At 37.9% G+C, this 25,543-nt stretch overlaps 1 protein-coding gene and 1 pseudogene across 6 annotated transcripts in view; both read right to left on the reverse strand.

Annotated features, from left to right (window-relative positions):
* The window catches only part of Ralyl (RALY RNA binding protein like), a 677,304-nt gene that overhangs the window by 324,656 nt on the left and 327,105 nt on the right, over positions 1 to 25,543 (reverse strand). The gene's annotated exons all lie outside the window — the stretch shown is intronic.
* Positions 24,974 to 25,393, reverse strand: LOC117718632 (peptidyl-prolyl cis-trans isomerase A pseudogene; annotated as a pseudogene).

Here is a 25,543-nt window from a genome sequence, read left to right on the forward strand (position 1 = left end):
TCACTGATTTGTCTACAGTCAAGAAAAACAAAATTTGCTACTACATTTCTGAATCCAGGCATATGTTCTTGTGTTTTCTGAAATTAAATATGAATATTTAACTATGAAATAAATATGCGTATTTTAAAATGTCTTTTCTATACTCACAATCTTTCCCCATTATTGTTTAGTGCTTATTTCTGGGATTGTTTATATTTTTTGGATGCAGCAGAAAATAACATACATCTCATAGGTGATATATATATGAGCTTGCTCACATTCATTGCCAAAATTAATAGATTTTAATGAGTGGGAATTTTTTTTTAACCAGAAAGTAGGTTATTGGAGAAAGGTGTACCAATTTTTTCTTATAATTAATGATTTTGTCACCAAAGACATTATTCCTCATAGTAATATATAGAATAAAATATGTGATACTTTCCTTCTTAATATTGACTGTAGATGTTCTTGCTGCTTTTCAGTTAAGAGAAAATATGATAGAATAACCAATGAATCTACATACAATTTTTCCTTTCTAAAGTTGGAAGGTAATCAAAACTGCAACTCTTTCCAATCATTAGCTCTCTGAAGCAACTGCCAGACTTAGACAGCTGAATTTACTCATCCAGATCTTCAAAAATTGCATTAAAAAGAAAAAAATCTCTGCCCACCCCGGCTTGATTAGTAGAAAGGATGTGCCCCAGCTTGAGTCCATCGCAGCACAGGACTCTCACTAATATACTTGTCAATAACGAAGGGGATTTCACCATACCACCAAAATAAATCCCCAAACTGTAATCCTCTATTGATGAAACTGTCTACCTCCTGCACTACACTCAACTCTCATTGAACATCAGTGAGGCCTTCAAATGTAAAGTAAATTGTTTCCAGGAAATTTTATCCTGAAAGCAAACTAAAGAAGAACAATTGTGTCTAGAAGTTATAATAAGGAGGTTATATGTTAGTGGTTTCAAAACTAAACATTAATTTTTCCACATCTTAAGTGTATGTTTGACTCTAAATATGCTTAGTTGTGACTTAGATCCATGCAGTAGATCTGAGCTTTTTAATGAAAGAGTAAGTAGTACTTGAATAAATCAAACAAGACTTCATTTGTTTCATGGAATAAATGGTAATACTATCATGAAAGACATTTTCTATCTAAGTCACAGTCAAAAAAAGTAACATAATAAATCTACCATGCAGGCATGCAAGGAAAAGAGAGCTGGGCGGTGGTGGTGGTGGCGCACGCTTTTAATCCCAGCACTTGGGAGGCAGAGGCAGGCGGATTTCTGAGTTCGAGGCTAGCCTGGTCTACAGAGTGAGTTCCAGGACAGCCAGAGCTACACAGAGAAACCCTGTCTAGAAAAACCAAAAAAAAAAAAAAAAAAAAAAAAAAAGAAAAAGAAAAAAAAAAGAGAGAGAGAGCCTGAGACAATTGAAACACTGAGTGAAAACAATAGGAAGTTTTGGTGTTTCAGAGGTGAATGGTTTACTTGATGTGATGCAGAAACAGTCATTATTGAATTACGATGATGGTGGGGTTGACAATAAGAACATGGTGAAAATCTTGACTTTTGCTTTGACAAATAAAATGAAGATTATATTTAAGTCTCTTTGTTAAATGCTAAAAATATGAAAAATAAACATTACTACCAATGTTAGGCACAGAAATCTTACTACATTCATTTGCTACAACTTCAGAAACAACTCTAAATGTGTAACAACACCAGAAAGGAGGAAGTGCAAAACTGAAAAAAATGAAGGGAACATGTGCATTAGTCTTGGCATTGCCATCCCTACATTTTACCAAAAGCCACATCCAGATCACAATACAGGCAAAGTTGGAAGGCAGAAGTGAGAATCTCTCTTAGATGGGAATTTAGAGCACACAGTAGGAAAAACTGAGGCTGAGACAGGTAGAACATGGGGCAAAGATCAGATAAGGGAGTAACTTGGTAAAGAGGACCCGGAAGTGTAAGGTGTCCATCACAGTTAGTGTGTCTCTAAGCCAAGTGTTGTTTGACTTAGAATCCTTAAGAATCCTAGTTAGTAAAAAAAAGCATGGCATGTGGAATAAATGTCTACTGATTACTTGACTTCACAGAGGCCTGGAGTATCCATTAGAACGTAAACAGCCAGTACATTAAGGAAATAAGAACGACTTTCAGTTGCATCATAAACATAGTTCATCCTGAAAATCTTTACAGATAACAATCAAAATAAACTAACAAGCAAGTAAATTACTTCTCAGAATAAATCCAAATATGGGTGAACGGAACACAAACTCAACAGGATGCAGTGACAGCAACGTAAGTTGATAATGTATAGTAAAATCACTAATCTGACTACTAAGGTCCTGAGAATATTCTACTAAACATCACAATCCATTAAGTAAAGACACATAGATATAAAAAAATAATTGGAGACTGTAAAAGTTGATTTAAAGTAAATGGAAATAATGAAATTATGAAAAGTACATGGAAGAGCCAAGTTGAAACAAAACTACCAGAAGTAAGGAATTCATTAGCAGAAACTCCAGGTTCATTGGAAATGCTTCAGTGATAAACACCCAAAATTAACACAAAGAGAAAACAAATGGAAATGTGGTATAAACCTCAATATCCCAAATATATTAATATTAGCAGTATGGTTTTCCATGGTTCAAATATTTTGAGAATTATTATGGTTTAGGTTTTTCTCAGTCCTGAAAAACTCTTATAGAATACATCAGTTCATCAAGTCTTTGAAAGTAATGGGTAAACACATCTCTCGAACTATGAAAGCCTTAGAGGAAATGAGAGCAAGCAATGGTGTAGCCAGTCCTCATGTCACTAATTAGAATTTCCTGAGAAGTGACTCTCTACTCTCATCCACTGTGAATGCAGAATGGAGAGAGGTCTTCCTAGAAGATGACACTGGTAGGTAGAAAATTTACCATGAGAAAATATATGGGAGAATTTGGCAGAATGAACGAACACAGCTACTTTGAAAATCAAATGTAACTGTGGATTCAAAAGTACCTTGGCTTACGATGTAATATGACTGCAGTATTTTCAAGAGGAGGGCAAATATGACCTAAGAAAGCCCAATAGTTTCAACAAAATAAAAGATTATTTCCCTAATGTTCATTACAGTTTTTAAATGTTAATACTAACACCCAAATTTATAATACATATTATTATATAACACCAAAATGTGGGGTTAGGTACTGTCAAAAATCAGCTGCCTTACACTATTTCTTCACTGAGTTGGATAATTAAAGCACAGAAGTAACACTGTACATTTTAAAATACTGGACAAAATAAACCTGTCTACATTACATCTTTTGGTAAATAACTATTTTAACCTCTAAACAGACACCAGAGACCCAATACACATTTGTAATAAATGAAGAGATGAGCTCATACAAGACAAATAAGAAAACAACCAACCAAACAAACAAACAAAAACCAGAGCTCCCAATAACTGGAAAACCTAGCATATGTGTCGAAAGGATCAGTCTCTGTAGCAATTTAAAGACAGAAAACTGATATTTGGATTTGTTATAACTTTCTAAGATAATTAGCCATTCAGTCTTTAATTTTTTTTTCTAATTTTGTAAAATAGCTCCCAAAATTGCTTTTATCCCCCAACAGTTTCTACATTTCTTCCACCTAGCAAATCTGTCACAGTGTAAACACATTTGACTATCCTTCTGAGCAGCTGACTAGCAGAGCATCCCTAGGGTGTATTTTCAGAGGGTTCTTATTCAGAAGCATTTTCTTAAGGAAGTGAAAAGTAAGGGCAGGGCATGAGAAAGCAGGAGATGTTCTATGTAGCTCAAGCTCCTCATTCATTTTTATAAAGACATCCAAAGGGCTTATCATCTAATGGCCCCTGTGAAATTACACACACCACAGTACTCCCATTATCAGTAGCCACTGGTGGCCAAGTGACTGAGTTTTTCCAAATTCAGATGAATTGCTTTTGTGTTCACTGTACTAAAGCACAAGGCAATTAATCCTTTTCATCTTTAATTACTTTGGGAGTAGAAGAAAGAAGAAAGGAGAAAACCAGTGGGTTTTTGTTTTGTTTTGTTCTGTTTTAAATACATTATTTAATATTAACAATCCACTGAGGTATGTAGATTCGACAGCATTCTACAGATGCAAAATTAAAAAAAGCTCGGAAAGATTGCTTTAAGATTCATAGTGTTAAGTAAACTGCAAAGTTAACAAAATAAACCTGAGTTACCATGACTTCCAGTGCCTCTCATTTGAAAATACACACTCAAATACAGTGTCGATTAAATGAGTGTGTTCATTTAACATTTACCATTGGTGTTTCGAAACCCTAACCCTCAATGTGTACAGTAGAAGGCAGGGTTTCAGAAGGAGAATAGGTCATGATGATGTATGCGGCAGGCCCCTCCTCTGAGTAAAACAATGTTGAGACTCCAGAATTATAGATCAGGCAGTCTAAGATTTGAAATTCTTGGGATGGAATAGATTTTGCATGCAAACTGTACATAAATTGCGGAGTTTGGAGCAGGGAAGAGGGATAACATTTGAAATGTAAATAAATAAAATAACCAATAAAAAGAGTGTGGGGAAGAATAGCATGGGCTTAATGTTTGTAAATGGCACAAATCTTTTGTTTGAAATTCTTACCTCCAATGTGATAGTGACTGGAAGAGGACAACTGGGATGTTCTTGGATCAGGATGGCATAAATGTCTTCTTAAAAGTTTTGATAATTTGCTGTACTCTGTTGTTCAAAACATATAGCAATAGCATCTGCAACCTGAATGGAAGCTGTCATCAAAGTCATCAAAACTTGACAATGTCTGCACTCTCTTCTCAGACTTCTGACTTCTAGCATTGTGAAAAGTTTCTGTGCCAAAAACACCTAGTGTCTGGGGTTTGTTTAATCACAGTCACACCCATGAACAGCTTCCTTCCTTCCTTCCTTCCTTCCTTCCTTCCTTCCTTCCTTCCTTCCTTCCTTTTTCTTTCTTTCTTTCTTTCTTTCTTTCTTTCTTTCTTTCTTTCTTTCTTTCTTTCGTTTCATGTTTATTGTAGTTAAACCATCTCTCCTCCTTCTTGCCACTTCAATTCCTCCTAAAACCCCAACTCCCTCTCAATTTTGCTATTTCCTTTTCTTTAATTATTATTGTTACATATATGTGTATATATATATACATATATATACATATATAAACTATATAATAACTATATATAAATGCATCATGATATGTTCATTTAGTATTACTCTTATGAAAGCTTATAGCACTTTTGTTACTTAGTATAAGACATCCAAATAAGGGCCTCAGCTTTGGGGAGGACTGCTTCACCCTCTTTCAACCATCATTAATTGCTTTTAGTTCTTTATTTAGGAGTGGGGACTTGTGGGATTTCCCCATCTATATTATAATCTCAATTGGTGTTGCTATTATTCAGTTCTTCTTTAGGGAACCACATTGATTTCCCTATCATTTACAGAAGATAAAATTTCACAGCAGATGTTTTAGTCTTCTGGTTCTCACCATATCTCTGTCTCTTCTTCTGTTATGTTTCCTGATCCTTAGGTGTAGGGCTTGTGTTATGTGGGAATGGGCATTCCCACAGTCAGTAGTTCTATGCATTGTGATAGCTGTAATGTTTTATAATTGTCTCTATTTGCTGCATAAAGAAGAATCTTTGATGGGAGGCAAGAGCTATACTTATCTGTGGACCTAAGGGTAAGTCTTTAGCCTGTCATTAGGAATTATTGTAGTATAGGAAGGAAACTGGATGTGATAGGTTCTTACCTGGGTTTCAAGCCTTAACCGGACAAGATCAGTTGAGTAGATTTTTACTACTAGACATAAATTATTCCCATCTACTGACTGGACCTAAAGTCTACTTAGACTGCTATTGGTTATGCACAAGATATAAATTACTACTCAATCTCTAGGGATATCTTGCTCTTTTGCCTAGAGAAAAAAAATTAGTAATTTGCATTACAATCATGCTTTAGATGTTTAAAAGATCTCACTAGTGACAATCAACATATATATCAAAGGAATCTGATACTGGCTAACACAAATTTATTCATCTTTCAAAATTTCTGATTCCAGTCTAAACTGGAATTCTTGTACATAGCTTATTTAATATCAGTGCTATTGCTGAACCCCATTTCTGAACAGATCAAATTCTCTGAGCACACTGAAAGCTATTTCTCTGAGAGAGTCCCAACCTGAGTGATATAGCATTAAGCTGTGCTAGAACACTGGCAGAGGCTCTGCAATACTGTTTTCTTTGTCATGGGCACTCCTGTTTTATCAATTGACCTGCTAGGTAATAAAGCATTTGGTGTGGGGAAGCTTAAATTGCGACAAACCTTCTCATTCCCCTGTGTCTGCTTAAACCTGTCAGGTTATTTTTACACGTTAAAACTTTGTATTCAATGTATGAGGTGTACTTTCCCAAGCTCTAAAAGAAGTACCATGGATTGAGCTACTGCCTAAATCAGAATTGATGTAGTAGCAACTCTAGTTTTTAGTAGGTGGGGTATTGAGCATATGCTTTCATGCATCTAGTCAACCACTTTACTACTGAACTACATACTTACAACTTGCCTTTTATTTTTATGTTCATTTGTAGCCTGCCTTGCACCAATATATACTGGAAACTTCATTGAGATGACAGGATTCTGCCTGGTTCTGAGGTTTATTTCTCACACACTCATAACATGACTTATCAATCTATTTAAAGTACTTACTACTTCCTCCACATCAGATTCAAAAAGCATGAGATCTTAAGTGTAGTTGTGTAGGATTCTTTAGCAGAGACAAAATATGGAAATCTTTAAGCTATGTAAATATAGCCATTAGGAAAATCAGCACATAGCAAAATGACAAAGGGGTACAGTTGTACCAGCTACCTGCAGACAGCTAACCAGGAAACTGTCGATAATAATCCATGTTGTATCAAAATCAGCATCTTCATCAGTTTTACTGTGTAGTGAGTTCAGATATATAATTTTACTCCAGCCTTCTTGATCTTACTTCCATAGAGTTCATTCCTGCCTACAGCTTAGGTTTATGACAACAGCAAATATCTTCAAAAACACCATTTTTTGATATGCAAAGAATTATTTTTTGGGCAATAACAGGTAAGTGTCAATCTTGGAACCTTCCAGGATGTGACCTAATATGGATCCAGTCAATGAAAAAGAATCCCCATTCTTTTCAATTTTACACTTTAATCTTTTTTTTTTCAATTTCATATTCTTTTCAACATCTGGATAGGAAGAAAAAAGAAAACCAAAACCAAACCATACCAAACAAACAAACATTCCAGTCTCTTCAAACACTGGAGGACAATTTCCAACAATAGATGTTCTCACTCTAAGATCAATATTAGCCTTTAAAAAAAATTAACTACCATCTCGACTTTTATATGTAATTACTTATTAAGCCTGTGAATTCAAGTAGTATTGTTATGATGCAACCCATAGATTCCATTTTCTGTTTATTAGCATCCTCTGCCAATGGTTTTGAGAAAACTAGAGTTTTATTTAAACCTTGTATGAATGTGATCTTATTCACAAAAAGTAATTAGAATGGAGGGGTAGCAGGCATGAGTTTGTTATTTTCTTCTATTCATTTTTCAAGCATATTCCACACTACAGTGATTAGTGTCCTTCAGGTTAACTGTTGAAGCCATACAGATGTCTACTACTTAAGGTGCAGGTGTAAAGTCATCTCTATAGGCATTTGTTCAAGAATAAATTCCATCAGTACTATTAGACCTTTTATTATTTAATTTAGGAAGTGCTGACAATTTCAAAGTCCTGTAGCTTAATGTTGTCTTCAAGAGAAGCTCTAAAACAGTTTATTTTTAAGTGGCCATTAGTAATTCTTTATGATTTATAATGTTTTCAAATTTGACAAAATATTTTTTATTGCTGTACTTTTATTTGATCACAAAAATCTTCATAAATAATATTAATAAGATTCAATGACACTGAAATAAATATTTCCTATTTTGAAGCCAGAGATAGTACATAAGTTCACTGATACAGAAACTGAAAATCTTGATATTTGCCAATAAATGTCATGCCGTTTCCCATGCCTACCAAAAAGGCAATATTATTTTTAAAAATACCTATAAAACATATAGCTTGGCAGAATTATAACTGGTGGATGTTCTATAAAAGTGGTGCTAGCTGACGAGGCCATTTTACCATTGTCTACATTTATGATGTATATCCCCGGACTGAAATTGTTTGAAAGCAATTTAACATTATTCCATTCACTGCTTTTCAAATGTAAAAGGCTTGAGTCCTACATGCTTTTAACTTCTTAAAACTACAGTTAGACAGCCAATAGTAGTGCTAGCCTTTAATCTCAGCACTCAGGAGGAAGAAGCATGCAGATACTGAGATTGATGCCATCGTGGTCTACAGAAAGAATTCCAGGATAGTCAGAAAAGCATTGTCTCAAAAAACCTCAAAAGATAAAAAATAAAAATCAATAAATAAGTAAATAAATAAACCTGACATGTAACAGGTTTGTTGAGGTCTGAGGTCTGAAGTCTTAAAGTAAAAAACATAAGTACAATAAAATTGTAAGGCAAATTTATAAACAGAAGTTACAAAAGCAAGCTAACAAAGGGACTCTGACTTTGAACAAAGCTAGGCCCTGCTTTTGCATTCATATAAATAACTTACATAGACATAAGAAATAGTGAAGACCCACAAACTTGGGAGACCCTTCCTCAAGTCTCAGGAAATCACAACCACCCATAAATCACAAGAAACGATACCTGGATGCAATCAGCAGAGGTTTACTGGGGAGAATTGGCAAGCCAAGGTCAAAACTGCTCGTTCACGCAGGAACAGAATTTTGACAAAAGGCCAGCAAGCTGAGGGTTTTTTTTTTTTTTTTTTTTTTTTTTTTTTTTTTTTTTTTTTTTTTTTTTTAGCATGGGGTGGGAAAAGGAAGGAATTTTAGCAGGGTTACACATGATTGGTTGTTAGGAGCCGCGTGAGCATGACAGCATTCGCCATTACAAGATGGCACAGGCATCCTGTCCTCCCACAAGTAAACAACTAACTACGCAGGTGCAAAAGGCAAAAAGCGCGCCAAAGTCACTGCCCATCCCGGGGCATATTATGGGTAATGAGTGAACAGCCAATCAGAAGTGAACATGCCACTCTGGGGTACATATAGCAGTGCCTTTCCCAGGCTTGGGGTCTTTCTGCTTCTGCTGATACAAGAATAAAGCCTCGCTGTGGTAACCACCCGAACACCGCCTCACGTGTCTCTTTCGCGGGCGAAGGGGACACGGAGGGGCACAGAACATCTGGCATTGAAACCCAGGATCTTCAAGGCGCCGTGGAAGACCCCCCAAGATTCGGGGCAGGTTAAAAGACTACAGGATCGAGGTACATCTCTGAGAGATATGTTTGGGGTGGAAACTTTTGTTGCGGGCGGATATTCACCCATTGCTGCCGCAGCAATAGTTGGCCTCTTGTTTGTGTTGCTTTCGCTTTTAGCTTATTTGTGTTGTAAAGATCCAGCTCGCAACACAGCTATTAGTGCAAGTCAAGAGGTTTCAGGAGAGGTCCACTCCAGAGTATCAGAAACAGAGGTTTACTGGGGAGAATTGGCAAGCCAAGGTCAAAACTGTACACCAGGTGTGGAAAGGGTTATCATCTGGCTCGAAATTGCTGCTCTGTTAGAGATATAAGAGGTCAGATCCTCCCTCTAAATCCCTCAGCCATTAAGGAAAATAATTTTTCAAAAAACGGATATACAGGCCCAAGATCCCAGGGCCCCAATGATATGGGACAGTGCTGAACACTCAGGGGACCCTTTTCGCTGCAGAGCCACAAGGGGTTCTGCAGGAGTGGACCTCTGTTCCACCTCCCGAGTCCTACTAATGCCACACATGGGGGTGCAGCCGATCCCGGTTGAATATAGAGGCCCCCTGCCAGGGGGAAGTGTCGGCCTTATTTTAGGCCACTCCTCTCTTACTTTAAAAGGGCTTGTGGTACACCCCAGTGTAATAGATCAAGATTATACCAGAGAACTTCAAGTTCTCTGTTCTAGCCCACAAGGTGTATTCTCCATCTCCCCTGGGGACAGGATTGCTCAATTGGTTGTCCTTCCAAGCTTCCATGATTGTTTTCCATCCACCGGAAAGCTTAGAGGTGCTCACGGGCTTGGTTCCTCAGGAACTGACTTTGCTCATCTGGTGGTTGACCTTAAAACTAGACCCACCTTACAGTTAGCAATAGAGGGGAAGAACTTTACTGGAATTCTGGATTCGGGAGCAGATAAAAGTATTATTTCCTCTAATTGGTGGCCTAAGGCATGGCCTGTAAAGAGATCATCCCACTCCCTACAAGGATTGGGATATGAGGCCAGTCCCGCAGTCAGTTCTCGCTAGTTGACTTGGCAGGCACCAGAGGGTCAAACAGGAAGTTTTATACCTTATGTGCTTCCTCTCCCTGTCAATCTCTGGGGAAGAGACATTTTACAAGACCTAGGGCTAGTTCTGACTAGTGAATACTCCCCACAAGCTATAAACATTATGAAGAGCATGGGATTTAAAGAAGGGAAGGGTCTTGACAGGAACGAACAAGGAAGGTTAGATCCTGCCTCACAAGAATCAAACACAGGAAGACAAGGCCTGGGTTTTCCCTAGTTGCCATTGAGGGTTCTATGCCCATACCCTGACTCACAGAGGAGGCTGTGTGGGTTCCTCAGTGGTCCCTATCCTCTGAAAAATTGGAAGCTGCTACAAAAGTAATTAAAGAACAAGTGCAGCTCGGTCATCTAGAACCTTCTACCTCTCCCTGGAATACACCCATATTTGTCATTAAAAAGAAATCCGGAAAGTGGAGACTTTTACATGATTTAAGAGCCGTCAATGCACAGATGCAACTATTTGGCTCTGTGCAACGAGGCTTGCCTTTACTCTCTGCCTTGCCTAAGCAGTGGAAAATCATAATTATAGATATTAAAGATTGTTTTTTCTCTATTCCTTTGTGTCCACAAGATAAACTAAGATTTGCATTTACACTACCTACTATTAATCATTTTGAACCTGATAAAAGGTATCAGTGGAAAGTTCTGCCTCAGGGCATGGCCAAGAGCCCCACTATATGTCAGCTGTATGTACAAATGGCCCTTGAGCCAATTAAGAAACAATTCCTCTTGCTGCTGCTGGCCCATTACACAGATGACATTATTATGTGTCATAAGGATTTAAGTACTTTACAGACCTCATACCCCTTATTATTAAACACCTTGGAACAGTGGGGTCTACATGTTGCTACTGAGAAAGTTCAATTTTCAGAAATTGGCTCTTTTTTGGGGACGGTTATCTATCCAGAAAAGATAAGTCCTCAGAAATTAGAGATTCGTAGACCATTTACATACTTTAAATGATTTTCAGAAATTATTAGGTGATATAAATTGGTTAAGACCATTTTTAAAAATTCCCTCGGCCGAGCTGAAACCTTTATTTGATATTTTAGAAGGGGATGCTCATATTTCCTCACTGAGGGCCTTAACACTGGCTGCGAGCCGTGCTCTACAAGTAGTAGAAAATGCTTTACAAGATGCCCAGTTGAAACACATAGATGAAACCAAAACCTTTGACTTATGTGTTTTTAAAACTAGACACTTACCAACTGCTGTATTATGGCAGGAGGGGCCCTTGTTATGGATTCATCCCAATGCTTCTCCCGCAAAGATTATTGAAAGGTATCCAGATTCATTCGCTCACCTTGCCCTTCGTGGACTAAAAGCAGCCATTACTCATTTTGGAAGAGAGCCTAAGGTTTTGATAGTGCCTTATACTGCCTGTCAAGTCCAAATATTAACGGCGACCTCTGATGTTTGGGCAGTGCTGGTTACTTCCTTCAATGGTCAAATAGATAATCATTATCCTAAGCATCCCATCTTATAATTTGCCTTAACTCAAGCTATCATATTTCCACATATTGTGTCTCAGGAGTCACTCCCAGATGGAATGGTAGTTTATACGGATGGGACAAAAACAGGAGTGGGTGCCTATGTGGTTAATGATAAGGTTACATCCAAACAATACCATGTAACCTCACCTCAAATTGTGGAATGCTTAGTAGTGTCAGAGATTCTGGAAATCTTTCCAGGTCCCTTAAATATTGTTTCAGATTCCTTCTATGTGGTTAATGCAGTAAAAGCATTAGAAGTTGCTGGGTTAATTAAGACATCTAGCAGATTTGTAAAAGTTTTTCAAAACATTCAGCTTACCCTGGCTAAGCGAAGATTCCCTGTCTTCATAACTCATATTAGGGCTCACTCAGGCTTACTGGGACCTATGTCCCATGGAAATAACCTGGCAGATCAAGCCACAAAGTTGATTACAATTGCCCTTTCGCCAAAATTAGACTTGGCTAAAGCCTTTCATAAAAGGTTTCATGTGACAGCTGAGACACTACGATGTCAGTTTAACATCTCTAGAAAGGAGGCCAGAGATATCGTGACTCAATGCCAAAACTGCTGTCAATTCCTACCTGTTCCCCATACAGGAATTAACCCTCGGGGAATTAGGCCATTACCGATCTGGCAAATGGATGTTACTCACATCCCATCCTTTGGCAAATTGCAATATTTTCATGTCTCCATTGATACCTGTTCTGGAGTTATGTTCGCCTCTCCATTGACCGGAGAAAAGGCGGCCCATGTTATTCAACATTGTCTCGAGGCTTGGAGTGCCTGTGGAAAGCCTAAAATCCTTAAAACTGACAATGGACCAGCCTACACTTCTCAAAAATTTCAACAATTTTGTCGCCAAATGGAGGTGATACACCTGACGGGTCTTCCTTACAACCCTCAGCGACAGGGCATCATTGAGCGTGCTCATTGTACCCTTAAAACTTATTTGATAAAACAAAAAGGAGAAGTTGTGGAAGCTCTGCCCACGGTGCCACGAGCTACTGTTTCTCTGGCACTTATTACCCTCAACTTTTTGAATTTGGACTGTCAGGGCAACACTGCTGCTGATCGCCATTGCCTAGAACCAACTAGGCCAAAAGAAATGATAAAATGGAAAGATGTTTTGACTGGTCAATGGAAAGGCCCGGATCCTATTTTAATAAGATCTCGGGGAGCGGTTTGTGTTTTTCCACAGGAAGAAGACAACCCATTTTGGCTGCCAGAGCGACTGATGTGGTGACTCGCTGTTCCTGAAAATGACCCCCCAAAGGATTCATCTGCAGACGCTCTCAGTTCTTATTTGGACTCTCCTAAATCGGGTTCCTATTATATATAGTGAATTTAGATGGGTATCCTATCTGCTTTTCCAAAACCTATGCCCTTGCCTTCTTAAAAGGCGCCGCTTCTGCTAACTTGTACCAATGTAACTTGCTTTATGTCCCAGTGCTGGTCTGCTCTTGTCTATAAGCAGGCCCTAATAGCCAGTGTACCACTATGGATCCCTATCCCCGTTCAGATGTCTGGGACTTTGACTTTATTTAGACAGAAGAGAGATTTTGATATAACTGCAGCCATTATCACTACTATTACCATCTCTGCAGCTGCAGCTGTGACAGCAGGCACAGCCTTGGCTAATCAAGTTACAGCAGCTACTGTTGTTAATCAAATTTCAGAAAGGACTTCTGAGGCTTTGACCACTCCACAGAAAGTGGATGCACACCTGGCATCAGACATTCTGTTGGTCAATCAGAGAGTTGATTTGCTCCAAGCCCATGTAGAACAACTCACAGATGTGGTTCAAATGAGCTGCATGTCAGCAACCCCACATCTATGTATTACACCTCTGAGATTTATGAATAATACATTTATTCAAAGCCATAATCTTTCTGCTTATTTACAAGGGAAGTGGACTAGGGAGCTGGACCAGATGCAGCAGCAATTGCAGATCCGGATTTCAAGCCTTAATGGAACACGAGTGGACCTCGTTACCCCTGGCGATTTTACTTCTTGGCTTACCTCTTACCTTTCTTTCTTAAAGGGTGGGGATAGGCCTGTTTGGTGCAGCCCTATGTTGTGGATTATTGTTCATGTTATGGTTGGTCTACAAGCTCAGAGCCCAACAAAAACATGACAAGGTCGCTATTGCCCAAGCACTCATAGCCTTGAGCAAGCATGTTCCCCTAAAATTTGGCTATCTAGGCTAAGAAAGTAGCTGATGACTGAGACCCTCAGTCGATGCACCCCAAGGGTTCAGCCCATTGCACTGGGTCTATGAGAGATCTAAGTCTAGCCAGCCCTTGCCTGAATAACTGTGGTACCTGAATATTTAGAGGTGTTGCTAGTGGGTACTCGACAGGGAATGTTCCAAGAGTGTGGATAGATTTCCCGAAAGTATGCCTGATTGCACAAAGGTTTGATGCCAAGAAACCTCCTCCCCTGGTGTCACCCCAGAGCAGAAGCTCCCTTTCCCTGTCAAAAGGCATTGAGATGGGCACGGGAAGTATTATTCACTGCATGATGACAAGAGAAGAACTCATTACAATATCTCATTTTGCACAGGGGATCAGGCCTCTGCTTTCCCTCACTGAGTTGGTGCCTCGCTTGATAGGCAAAAGGCTGTTCCATCTTAATAAAATTGATAGAGGGAGATGTTAGGAGCCGTGTGAGCGTGATAGCATTCGCCATTACAAGATGGTGCTGGCATCCTGTCCTCCCACAAGTAAACAACTAACTACGCAGATGCAAAAGGCAAAAAGTGCGCCAAAGTCACTGCCCATCCAGGGGCATATTATGGGTAATGAGTGAACAGCCAATCAGAAGTGAACACGCCACTCTAGGGTACATATAGCAGTGCCTTTCCCAGGCTTGGGGTCTTTCCGCTTCTGCTGATATAAGAATAAAGCCTCGCTGTGGTAACCACCCAAACACTGCCTCACGTGTCTCTTTCGCGGGCGAAGGGGACACGGAGGGGCACGGAACAATTGGTTGTTTTACAATTTTTGAACATAAGCAGGCTGTAACACTGGGAAAAACTCAAGGGGCGGGGTAACCAAGAACAGTAGAAAGTTAGCTACTTCTTGGAACCACCCAGATGACTTGCATCTTTCTCTGTGGTCAGGAATGTCTTCTTGCTTTTGGCCTTCCCCACCCTGAAGCTTGAGGAATGTTAATCCAGCAAGTGTCCTCTGATTCAGGGATAATGCCCTCCACCCTGAATGTGTCCTGGGGCAGTGAAAGCCTGAAATCTTACATTCAGTTCTGCCTTCTGTTACCTGCATTCTCTTGCTCAGGTTTAGGGTAAAGAAAAAGCATATATATATATATATATATATATATATATATATATTTCATAAAATGGTCTTTATAATTTTTTACTCTACAATAGCACTTTAAAATGTGTGAACAAGATTATTTTATGTGAACAAACATCTAATATTTTTGCTTTTAAACAACTATTTCAAACCAAAATTGAATTATTGGTGAGTATCAATTGATTTTGATGCAGCTTGGGCAAGCTGCATCTAGAAAATATTTCTCTCATTTTGTAAATTGTTTAAACTACCTTTACTGGGATGCAATCCTATCATTTACAAAATTTTGAAGAAAAAAATTTGATAAAAACAAAAGCAAAGAGATTAGCAAAATGCCTGCAAGTAAGGCAGAGGAATAATTAGTATGAATTGTGGCAGAAAGGGGGGAAAAGAGTGAGCAATGAGTGTATTAGCTCCTGTTTGAATCATAGTGAACAAACACTTGACAACAAGCTGCTCAATACATGAAAGGTATTTGGGCTTATAGCTTGAGAGAAATAACTTATCAAGCTAAAGAAGGCAGAACACTGGACAGACAGATCAACCAGAAACAGGACAGATTTTTACCCTCAAGGTCTGCCCTCAATGAATCCTCCTTCTATATGCCCTAGCTCATAACATTTTACACCAACAGTAGTCATGTGAACAAATGAGTCACCAGTCTCTTTGCTACAAACAGTGTAAAGGCATTCTTCAAATATCCAAGTTTAAAGTGGCGTAGCTTTTGTCTATCTAATCTGAAGGTGTACATGGTAAGCTTAACAGAAAACAAACACCTACATGTAGTACAGGTTTCAATTCTAAATACTTATAGTATGTTCTTGAAATTGCTTGAGGAAAAAAAAAAAGAAGAGTGTTCTTATTGGTAGATAAAAAACAGAGATGTGACCATGTAGGAGATGAGATTAGGTTTTAAATGTCAAACACACCCTCACTTTCTAAGACATATCAATTTAATATAGAAGTGAACTTTGAGCCAACAAGAGAAAAATTTGTATTGGGATGACTAAGAAAAGTAAATGTTTAATATATTTAATATGTTTTAAGCTGAGTAGTGGTGGTGCAGGCCTTTAATCCCAGCACTTGGCAGGCGAATTTCTGAGTTTGAGGCCAGCCTGGTCTACAGAGTGAGTTCCAGGACAGCCAGGGCTACACAGAGAAACCCTGTCTCAAAAAACAAAAAAATCCAAAAAACCAAAACCAAAAAAATATTTAATATGTTTTAGTACAAGTTTTTACACCAATTATGATGATTCTGAAGCTATAATTGATAAAAACAATTTTGCAAACATAAAATATAAGATGCAAAAGGAAATGACCATTGTTATAGTTTAATTTATATGAAGAAATTGCTTATTTTAATACTGTATACATATGTCTTTAGTTTAGAAACATTTATAAAAATGTTTTTATATAAATTTGAAGTTACAAAATTATAAAAATTTTAAGAACTGGGTAAATGATTTATTTGTTAAGTATTCTTTCCTCATAAGCAATGGTGACCCGAGCTCAATTCTAACACACAGGTGTTGGGAGCTGACTTTTAGCAGAAAGCAACTAGAAAGCAGCTATCAACTTAGCAGCCATCTTGAACCATATACCCTGATAGGGACTTGTTTTTCAACAGTCTACAACAGCTGAAGCACACTCTGACAAACATCTTGTTTATCCCACATAGCTTGTTTTGCTGTTTAGTGACCCCAGCTGCATGGTGCATGTGGTAAAATGTCTTCACCTGTGTTTTCCTGCTTGTGCTTATAAATACCCAGGATTTCCTTGTAATAGAGTCAATGGGAGAATACAGTCTATGGGAGACAGTAAAAGAGACTTGACTACAGACCCTCTGGTTTGTCTCTATTCTTCACATCTCTTCCCCTTCTCCCCCCACCCCCCACTCTCTCTCTTGCTGGACCCTGACACATGGACCGGAGCAGCAGAGCAGTCTGGGACATTTTGACCCCCAACATGGGGTAGAGAGGGCCTTAACATTTTGGTGCCCAAAATGAGGCTCCAGCACGGGTCTCAACACACAGGTAAAAAGCCAGTGATGGTCAGGCATGCCTATAATTGGTAGAATATGACAGGTAGATGCCAGGAGATGGATGTCCAGCCAGGCTAGCAGAAAAAGCTTGTCTTAAAAGCCATGATGGGAAGAGATGCTGTCTCCATGCAATGATGGCAGAGAGATAGAAGATACTTGGCATCCTTCTCTGAAATCATTTTATATTGGTACCACTATTCATAAGAGTGAAAATTGAACCAAATAAAACAAAAATTTTCCAAAATATATAATAAAATTTATGGCCCAAATATACCCAATACAATGTAACTGAAGCTAAGTAATTACATCCTTTGACTTTCCACAATCTAGAGACATCACATAAAACATTTGTTTTAACTACCACTTAAGGAAAAGAAGGTTTATTTCCAGTGAAGCAGTTTCCTGAACATAAAAGCAACAAAGAAAAGATATAAGTTCACTGCACCATATCAACGTTGGGACTTAAGGGAAAAATGTTACCCAATTTAATCGGTCAGCTTTACTTACACTGAAATGCTAAACTAGCCCCACACTACAGATATTTCTAAGAAAAAGCACAGCATTTCTCCCAGCTTCCCTTGGAACCTGAAGGCAAGTCTTGACAAAATGGTTCCAAGCAAGCCAGGTTAAAATCCTCAAAGAGGGCATGTATCCATGTAGCTATCAGGAGCAGTGAACCCTCTTCTACTTCTTCTATCAACTTTCATGTGATTCAACTCTAGATTCTCTTTAGATCAAACAGATTCATTCAGATCTGCTTTGGATTCCTGGGTAAATGGCTGGGGTTGGTAGGGTATCTATTAAATAATAAAATGGTTTTTTTTTTTTTTTTTAAAAAAGATTTATTTTCTTTTTAAATATATATATATCAGCTATGTATGCATCTGTGCTGAGGTATATGTGCATATTAATATAAGTACCTGAAATGGACAAAAGGGACTAGTGTATCCCTGAAGTTGAAAGGACCAGTGAGCTGGGAACTGAATGAGGGATCTCTGCAAGAGCAGTAAATGCTCTTATGCACTGAGCCATCTTTTTTGCATGGATATCTATAAGCGGCTTTCTATTTCTTCTCAATCCCCTTCCATACATTGTGTTGGAAACATCGCTTGAATTGGCTATATTGACTTTGGTCAGTTTTCTACAAAGAAACTGCTTCCCCATTTTTTGAAAATAGGTATCTTGACTCTGAGGATTTACATCATAACTTGGCCCTAAGAAAGCCCTTCTGCAGACATTTCCTATCTACTCTGACCCTTTTGCCCTGTAGGGATTGACTGAAAGTTGAAGAAGGAGATTGTCTCAGAGTGCCTATAACTGTTTCCAATGGTTACATTGTTCCAATTTCATAGATAATAAAACTGAAACAGTGTGAGAATATTGTAATCATTGCCTTGAACTTTATGTACATATTGTAATTCTGAAGAAGGTTTCTATGGGTTAAAAACAGTCTCTATGATAATATGTATTTTTAACCAATACCATAAATCATTCAATCTTTGCATAGCAATGGGAGACGACATTATATATATATATATATATATATATATATATATATATATATATGTGTGTGTGTGTGTGTGTGTGTGTGTGTGTATACACATATATATTACATAATTTTAAAATCAGACTAAGCAAACTTTGTCTCTTCTGTATGTAAAACCTTTCATGTAAACACTAGGAAAAGGCCTAGGATCAGAGGTAGCCGCCTGAAAACTAAACATGGGGGTGTCTGGAATCATTCAGAGCTTAAATCACTTGTGTCCTTTAACTTGTAAAGGTGCCATTTTCTTTTATTTTTATTCATCTTTTCTCTTTGCAAGTAGTGAGAATTAAGTCCAGGGCCTTCAGCACTACAGGGAGTGCTTGGCCCGGTGAGTGAAATTCCTAGCCTGTGTGTTTCTTACCTCGACTCAGGCAATACTGGACTCCATTTCAGAAACCAATCAGAAACCTGAACAGTACCAAATTTTGTTCACAAGCTGGATAACTGGCCTCTATAGTGACTATTCTATGGATTCATAATACTTTGAGGATAACTATCTAACTAGTAAATCCTTAAAGGCCAAGTTATCCAACTTCCTAAAAGAAAATGTTATACAGTTCTGTGAGTCAGCATTAAAGCTTTTACCTGGAAGTTCACAACTTACTTAGGAGGTTTTGCCTGAAGGGTTCAGCAAAGGGAACTGACTAATGACCACTGTATTCTGTTTCATTTTCTACTCCAGGAGTGGGTTATCCAGTTTCCACTATCTAATCAAGCAGGTGTATCTCCTTCTTTTTGTAAGTAAAATAGCTATACACATCTTTCTTCATCTAATAAGTTACTCTACTAACACAGCTCTCTCCAAATTTGATGAGATTTACATGCTCCCATCTGTCTCCTTCCCATCTCTCTCCTTCCCTGAGGAAGAATGCTTTCCATTTACCACTGTTCCCTTCCCCTTCTTGGCTTTGCTGAAAAACATTTAAAACTCACTCTGAAAAATTATGAGTTTTTCTTAAGCTAACATTATCCACTAAGATGCAAACAGACATACATAATGATGCAAACATATGTGCAGATTGTGCAAATCTCTGTTCTCTTCTCTTTGCTGAGAGCATCACCTTATCACATAGCCTCATTTCTTTACATCTGTTCTGAATAACTAAGAATACTTTCTTGAAAGTATCTTATCAATAGTTTTTGACAAATTGGATCATGATGGAATTAATGTGGGAGATCTAACTGTCCAAATGAATGTATCTCTCCCAAACCCACGTTAAAATCTTAATGTCTAAGGTGTATATAGTGGTTCTTTGAGGTGATGAGGTCATAAAGCAGGGCTTTTATGAATGGTATTACTGACATAATCAAGTACTCCCTGGCCTCCAATAAACAGAAATACTATTCAATTGCCTTTTTTATTGGATATTTTATTTATTTACATTTTGGATGCCATCCCCTTTCCCCATTTGCCCTCCCTAGAAACCTCCATCCCATCCCCCTCCTTCTTTTTGCTTTTATACCATTTTAATTACATGCAAGTATTAAGGTCAGTTCTAGGTTGAGGAACTAGCAATACAATAGATGCAAATAGTCAAGTAACAAGCAAGACAACACAAATAGTCAAAGAATGAGCAAGGCAATAAAGAAAGCCTGGTGTTCACTCCTGTGATTATTGTTTGTTTCTAAGGGTTTATCAGGACAACGGAAATATCTGAGCCTACTTCCCTGTCCTAGCCCAAAGTCATTTTGCCTTTTAATTTCTACTGCTTTGGAGGAAAAGCCTAATGCCTGATCAACCTTCTTACTTACTTACTTACTTACTTACTTTATTTATTTATTTATTTTTGCATGAAAACTTTGGATATTTTCTCAAACATGATGTTCCAGACCTTTAATAGAATAAATACTTCCTCTACAGTTCAAGCTTTCATGACATCTGTAATTCCCTAGTGACTCTAGACAACATGTCTTTATTAAACATTTTCTACTGGAAGCATTCTTATACTATCTGTATCCCACTGCCCCAGATGCCCACATCACCCGTACCCAATGCCACCTTCTTTCTTTTGCCTCTAGCACTTTACCTTATAATATTTCCACTCTGTGCTTTCATCATTTTTATTATAGTTATTTCTGGGTAATAAAACTTAGCAGTACCTATTTATTTCTTTTAACTACTTGGCTGAATTTTTCAAGTTTAAATTGTTTTGCCATTTCAGTCTGGTTTTGTATAGAATTGTTTCTTAATTATTCTCTCGCTTCTCCTTTTTCTAATAAATGCTTATATTGCTTGTTTATCTGTTTGTCTGTCTGTCTGTTTCCTCTCATTCCTAGTTTCCCTTTAAGGAAAAATTGAAGAAAAGTCCTTATCTTTATTCAGAAACATACTTTGCTGAGAGAATCAGACAAACTAACCTGAGTATCTGTCCATGTGGATTGAAATAGGCCAGTGGGGAAGACCAGCAGTCTTCACCCGGGCTGTTGGTAGATATCTCTGTTCCAGGTTTCCTTGATGCATAGCTCAGCACTACCATTTCCAAAATGTGAGACATCCTGATTCCTGTGTTAAACAGTTGTCAGCACTCTTAGGACCACAAGACACTAGTGATCATCACTGCTTTCCAGAATATGTTTCTCATTAGGCCAAACTTTCTGCAGGTCTTAATGCTAATCTAGGGGACACTTGTTTTCCTAACACTTTTGTGTTGTTCTTCACAATCTCTTCTGCAGTTCTATGTCTGGAACAGTTTGAATCTCTAATGTTTTGTGATTACCTGGGCTGCATTCTCATCCATGGTACCACAGTAACCTGTCAGGTAAGTCAGTTTAGACAGGTACCTCAAGAACTTGTTTGTATAAATAGGAGAGGACACCAAGCTAAAGATTAATACGTTTACAAAGTTATCAATGCTGTTTTTAAAATGCTGTTTATGAAGTATAAAGAGATCTGTATCTTTCAAAATAAGCAGTTGTTACCTCATTCCCGTTAAATCAATAAGCATACGCTAGAAGAACATAATGTTCACAGCATTCTACAATTAATTTTACCAGATTAGGGACTTTCTTATACTAAATGAGGCATGGATAAACTAAATCTGGTTATACCATTCATCAAAGAAACATTTTCATAATTATGCCTCTCTGAAATAATATGTTGAATCAGTGCAGTCCCCTGGTAGAAATATCAAATAGCAAATTTCAGTGGACTGGGTGTTGAATAGACTCCAAAGGGAAGGTTGTTGATAATATTGATACCTATGTTTCTGATTGAGAACATTAAAAGCAGAGATTTTCTGCAGCATGCCTGCACAGGGATGCAAAAAAGATGCACAAGCTTTTATCTCACTGGACAAAGAAGGCTCATTTTCCTCATGCAAATGGCACTGCCATGAGTAAAACGATTAGGAAATCAAGTCAGATGGTGAGATGCCTACACATTTATGAATAATTATTTCTCTTTTATAAAACCTGAGTTTATTTCTGACCTATGTGGTAGTTCATAACTCTAACTCCACATTCAAGGGATAAAAGGCCCCTCTTCTGACTGATCACAGCCTACACCAGGCATACATGTGAGACTCACACATGCATGCAACAAAACTCTAAAATTACAAAATAATAAAACAAAATTTCAAGATAAAAAAATAAATTTCTTTTTTAAAAAATGTAAATATCATTCAGGATTAAGGTTGCATGACATAAAACTAGCAGCAACTTGGCTGAGGTTGTATTTTAATCATTGATGTAAGATGACTAGATAAGCAAACATGGACAAATTAAGTTGAATTCTAGCTTCTGGGGGTGGCTTGATGGGCAGTGAAATGGAAAAAGACAAATGTGCCTGTTGTAATCAGAGAATGACTGTGGGCTGAAACCTGAAAGGCTCATAGATAAAGGCATTGGGAACACTTTGTCATTACATGGGTGCTTTCTGTCTCCAGTTGTAAGCCTAGCCTTCAATGGCTGAGCCATTTCTTGCTCCACGGAAGCTTCTTTCATGGTCAAAGTAGCTAAGTACTTTATACATGAGCTTTTAAAAATAAAAGAGGCACAAAACAATCTGTGTGTATTTATTATACTATTTTTATCAACCAGAGCTATTATTATCTACACAGGATTTAAATATAGTACATGTGCAACAATATGTCTGGTTAGAATCATGTATTATAATAAGCAGAAAAAAACTGACAATTAATGGCAGTATTTTCGATAAGAATTTTGATCTTCATGGCCTTTTTTATTATGATTAAAATGATTTTGCCATTCACATTAAAGATCTAAGCCACTGCTATTTGAAATACATATGTAGTGAAGAAATGACTAGAGGAAACAATGTTATAACAAAAATAATTAAAAGTATTCTTTGGGTAAGTATCCATTTTTCAATATTATTTACTATAATTTTCATGTTGAAAATCAAATTTTTGAACTTATTTATCCAACATAATAACTTTATGCCCTGTGACTCACCTTTATCCTCTTTCTTTAAACACCCGGGTCCTGCTTTGTTTAGTTGAGCAGTATTTATTGAACTCTCTTCGCTAAATGTTCAATGTTTTTTGAGATTTACATATAAGCCAGACTTCATCACTTAAAAATAACTGTAATAGACAGCACACATATCACTCTTAGAAGAAGCCTGTGCTAGGAAGTATTGATTTTTCCAGATGTTAATAAATGTGCAATGCTTAAACTGTTGAGTTCAAGGGATAAAAGACATTTCTGGAAGAAGAGGAAGATCTTCTAAACACCATAAATTCCCTAGGATTTCAGAACTTCCTCTTCACGTTCACCCAAAAGAGAATTATTTTGCAGCTGAAATACAAATTTGTGCGGAGGGTGAAAACGCTTCTTAGTAAGGAGGGGACAAGTAAGCTCTGGGTTCTTGCCAGATCTCTAAATGTTCTCAGATGCACTTGCACCTCTCTCTTCAGCACTCAAGTTCCAGGCTAGTGTCCTGCCTCCCTGTGGGGCTGACTCACTTTCTGCCTGTGCCCATCTCATCCTCTGCTTGTGTGAAAGCCAAACTCAGCCTCAGGTGCAATTGATCGTGGTTTTTTCCTCCACAGTCTTACCCTGAAGCAAAATGGTTTTGACTGTAGAGTAAGATGGAACCCAGCTGAGATATGATAGTTTTCTGGGGGGAAACACTAGTTTTAGTAGGAATGGGTTTTTTAATTTAGTGGGAACTGTGATTGCAATTGAGATTCTGAAATTCTAAATAATAGCCATGGACAATTCCTTAATAAAGATGCCGTTACATTGGCAGCTAGAGTGAGTCTATGGTTTGTGTCCATCATTACTCCTCATAGCTTGTTCCTTCTTGTTGATAATAATAGCACCTAGACTACTTGTTGGTTATTTATTTATTTATTTATTTATTTTGCTTTCAGAAACTGCTTAGTATATTGTTTATGAAGCTTAGTAGGTTTTATTGGTTGTACATAAATGTAGAACTCAGCCTGTTGGATGTTTGGACACTCTCCTTCAGGTCAGAACCATTTCACAGGAGAGGTGGAAAATGTGCTTCCCTTTTATCCAGAAAGCAACACTATTCATGGACATTCGAAGAGTCACTTTGAATGCACCTGAATTTATGTGTGCAAAAGTTACAAGCTCTCACTAAAGCTCCCATTAAGTAGTTTCTGCTAAGGTTAGCCAGGATCGTTGTATGTTATATGCAATTAGGACCAAAATGTTTTACCTTAAAATTACAATGAGTCTTCAAGTACAAGGTTCTTTCTCCTTCTCTCCAGTCTCTCAGCTCCTTTAACCTCAGCATCTCCTGCTGGATTCTTGTTGCTTCATATATGTCATACATACATATCATTCATAGTTGGCTGCAATTAGCTTCATAGCCTGACATGATTTCATCAAGTTAAACGTGACCATTTTCTCAACCCAGCTGAACTGTCTAACCCTTCCACACATGAATCTTCTAAATTTCAAAATAAATATTGGTGTGCTTAGTAATAATTTTCAACAGTTAACTTTTTGTCCAATTGTCCTTCTTTTTTTCAGTTCTTATTTAGTTTTTCTTCATAATCATAAACTTAACTTTGCAATCCAGCTAGACTTGAAGGAGAATGAGGAAAATATGGAACCCAAAGACTTCAGTGAGATCCGAGATTACAGGGTATTGGGAGCAGACAGGGTGGGAGTGCTCTCCCGAGCTACTGAAGAACTGGTTTGATGGGTAAAACGCCCACAAGTCAAAAGAAATTAGAGTTGTCCACAGTCGGAATGGTCTTCTTGCTGGTCTTGCCATTCCTGGACCCAAAATGCTCCATACAATGTTCATGCCTTCTTTCACCTTCCCAAAGACCACATGCTTGCCATCGAGCCATTCTGTCTTGGCAGTGCAGATAAAAAACTGGGAACCATTTGTGTTTGGTCCAGCATTTGCCATAGACAAGATGCCAGGACCTGTATACTTAAGGATGAAGTTCTCATCCTCAAATTTCTCTCAGTAGATGGACTTGCCACCAGTGCCATTATGGCTTGTGAAGTCACCACCCTGGCACATGAATCCTGGAATAATTCTGTGAAAGGAGGAACCCTTAAAGCTAAATCCTTTCTCTCCAGTGCTCAGAGCGCGAAAGTTATCTGCTGCCTTTGGAACTTTGTCTGAAAACAGCTCGAAGCAGATGCGGCCCAAGGGCTCGTCATTGGCTGCAGCAAGCGACAAAAAGCGATAGCGGCATCTGCCCAATTGCCCTTCCTTTAGTAATTATAAATGAATTTTCAGGTTTACTATAGATTTTC

This window comes from Arvicanthis niloticus, chromosome 13, assembly GCF_011762505.2.
Source record: "Arvicanthis niloticus isolate mArvNil1 chromosome 13, mArvNil1.pat.X, whole genome shotgun sequence".
NCBI lineage: Eukaryota > Metazoa > Chordata > Mammalia > Rodentia > Muridae > Arvicanthis > Arvicanthis niloticus.